The 3,563-nt window shown below is 37.2% G+C and overlaps 1 pseudogene; it reads right to left on the bottom strand.

Moving 5' to 3' along the window:
- Positions 1–850: 850 nt before the first annotated feature.
- On the bottom strand, positions 851–2,204 carry LOC103522212 (annotated as a pseudogene).
- Positions 2,205–3,563: the final 1,359 nt, after the last annotated feature.

The raw sequence follows: 3,563 nt of genomic DNA, 5'->3' as shown, positions 1-3,563 counted from the left end.
AAATTGTGATCAAAATTATCTACTTATTGAGTTAGGTAGATTTTGTAGATAGCTAGTGTATGAAACAACAAAACTAACTTAACATTTTATGATATAGAGGACATAGGACCTAAGAATACTCACCGATTCATAGTTATAGCATCATAATTATCCTTCGTATGTATATACGTACGAGTACGATCAGTTGTTCTGTCTTTCGCCATATCCTTAATAGTATTAATGTCTCAGGTGGGTGATAAGAATAAATAGATGCTTTCAACAATGGAATAACCATAATTCCAAGTCAATAAAGAATATTTTGTTGGACATTCATTAAAATTCTGTTTGGAAAAAATAATCAGACATGTGGATTTTATAAAAAAATTCCGGTTACTTTTGGGGACTCCCTCGTATATTTTTTTCTTACTTCTCGTGTGCTGACAGAGATAGGAGAATGGTAAGAACATCTTGTACGGATAGAACATTGTACTGCACACAGCCAAGTAATGTCTGGAATGCACCTTCACTTACGGCTAGACATGGACTTTGACATTGATCCTTTAGAAATACCACTTCTTCTGACTGAAAAAAAAGAAGATGAATAGAAAATGAAACTTCCAATATATGAGTTAAATATGTACTTGGAAAAGAGGCAACAAAGATATTCTGCAGAGCACTGCATACATACAAGATTACTCAATGACATATACCACCCCTGCAGCTCCATGCACAAGGACACATTCAGGGTGTCGCGATAGCCTACGTGTAAACACGTCCTTACGACGTTTTCTCTTTGGTTGTAGTTATGCGGGAGATTTTGAAATTATGAAGACGAAAAGAAGAGGAAAGGAAGACGTTTGACGTTTTTTATCTCATTGATCAGAAGTTACTTCCTCCTCCATATCTACATCATCTATAGTAAGATCATCCAACATTTCCTCCAATGTTATCCTTGGTGCATCTGGATCCTCATCCTCTGTGTTTATATCATTGGCATCTACAGGTATCTCAGGTCCTGCCTTGTAGATATTCACGTGCTGTCTGTACAGTACATCCTCCTCCAAGTCATTCATGAATTCATTATAGTCATTGTTAGCACTAGCAGTATCAGGCACAATATTTTCATCTGCCAGATGCTTCAGCTTCCAGTTACGATGCTTCCTTCTGTTGGGGTAGAACTTCTTCACCAGAAGAACATCAGGGATTGATTCTGATTTCAAGCTTTCAAATGCTTTGTTGTTAACATTGCTATCACATACATTGTATCCCAGTGCAGAATCTCCAACCTTCAACAAATGTCCAAGATGTGTACGTGTATGAATTGTATTCTCATTGATACCAAGTTCACTAGCTTTCACCACCCATACATCGGCTACCACGTGCTTGTGAGAAATAGTTCCTTGTCCAGGGAATGATTTCTTCTCGTTTTCTCTTAAGATTTCAATATCCATGACAACATACTCCGTGAGTTGACGTGGGTTTAGGATAGCTTCAAATGGGGTTCTCCAGTACAATAATCCATTGACCTCAGCTATCTGGGCGGAGGTAGGATCAATCAGATGTATAGCACTTGTAACACGACTAACCAGACAGAGTGGACTAATGTTACCCAAGTGCTGGGTTAGTTTCTTGGGCAAACAAACAATACTGTCTTTAGACAGAGGCACAATTTCTACACTGAATGTAAACTTGTAGTTGTGAATGTTACTATGGATGTCATGAGATAACAACTTCTTAGAATGTTGATACTTGACAGGTAGTACAGTTGTCAAGAAATCCACCATTTTCCGAGCATGAGACTCAGTAGCATAGAAGAAATCTAAGCCACCATGATTTGGTTTGATACCCAACGTGCGCTCATGCGCCTTGTGTTTCAAAATTAATTGTTCCAGATAGAACATTGTCTTTTTGTTTTCTGATTTCTGCCTGACTTGAACTGAAGCACGCCAGAAGTTTTGAGCTTCAGTACGGTGACAATCATCACACATCTGATGTGCCACTACATATTCCACTACAAACACTTGCTGTAACATGGTACCTCCTAGTACTTCAGCATGAACAGTCAGCTTCACTTTGATACGCTTGGAATGTGGTTCTGTCCATACAAATCCTGCATCTACCAGCTTTACGCGATTTAGACCTTTCAACTTATTCAGACAAAGCTGAAGCAGCTCTCTGGACTCCAGGGCACAAGTAATCCATTCATTGGGTGGTTGTAAATATCTGCAAGGGTAAACAATCAAGTATTAGGTATCTAGCATATTATTCATTATCAGTTTGAAGATGCTGAAAATATTAATTTGAAACTAACTAATGTGAATTCTAAGCAAGAGTTAAAGTTAATTGCGATCTATCGTTCTCCTAATCCCAATAATGATGCCCACAAATTCATCCAAGATTTAAACTGGTGGCTTCAAATGACTGTCAAGAGAAAAGAGACTGTTGTTATGATCGGAGATATTAATATCTGCACTATGAAGAAAAATAATATCAATTCAAGTTATTTAAATGTTCTTTACAATAATAGTTTAATACCTACGATTAAATTACCTACCAGAGAACGTTTATCCAGTGATATAGTTACCTCTTCATGCATAGATCACATCAATGTTAAAATTCAGGATCATAATTCCATTTCCTCAGCGATCATTGAAGAGTCCATAGCTGATCATCATATGATTGGAATCGCCATTTCATCTAAAACGCCTCAACAAAGTAATACAGGATGTGATAGAAAAACGATAACGAAAATCAACGAAAAGAAAGTACAAGAAGAAATCTTGAAAATAAAATGGCAAGACTGCTATCAGCATGAAGATTCTGTTTTGTTATATGAAGACTTGTGTAATAAATTTGAGTTCAAACTGCCTGTGCTCCAATTGAAAAAATTTGATGGTACTTTAAAGGACTGGCTTCCTTTCTGGTCGCAATTTAGCAAAATTGACCAGGACCAGTCTATGTCAGATATTGATAAGATGGGGTATTTGTGTATGAGCATGATACCTGTTTCACCTGCCGACAAACTTGTACAAAGTTATCCTGCCACAGGGAAGATGTATGAGAGCGTTATAGCCGCACTCAAAGCTAGGTTTGGCCGAGATGACCTACTCACTGAATTCTACATAAGACAGTTGTTAAAGATTGTGATTGGGAATGCCAAGCGAAGAAAGATGAAATTTGTCCATGGGTAGACCAAGAAACTAAAGAGGAAATAGAGAAGAAAAAATCGTTCTATACCTGTTGGAAAAATGACAAAAATAATAAAATTAAATATGAAGTTTATAAGATACAGAGAAACATAGTTACGAATAAGATTAAGAAAAAGAAGCGAATATACTTTTATCGTTTATTTCGTAAATTTGGAGACATTGAATGTGAGTAGTGAGAACTGTGCACCTATTTTAATGCCACTCGTCTCATCTTGTTTACCTGATGATATTTTACAGATTTGGGAGCGCAGCTGTGTTACACAATTTGCAGCGTCTACCTCCAAGGATGAATGTGACGGCTCTTCAAAGGACCACCTTCAGAGTCTAATGAGTTTTCTGAAGGCTGAGGTTGAGTCAGAACAGAAGATAGCTATG

The sequence above is a fragment of the Diaphorina citri genome, unplaced genomic scaffold (assembly GCF_000475195.1).
Source record: "Diaphorina citri unplaced genomic scaffold, Diaci psyllid genome assembly version 1.1 scaffold7412, whole genome shotgun sequence".
NCBI lineage: Eukaryota > Metazoa > Arthropoda > Insecta > Hemiptera > Psyllidae > Diaphorina > Diaphorina citri.
This window is presented reverse-complemented; position numbering and strand designations above follow the sequence as displayed.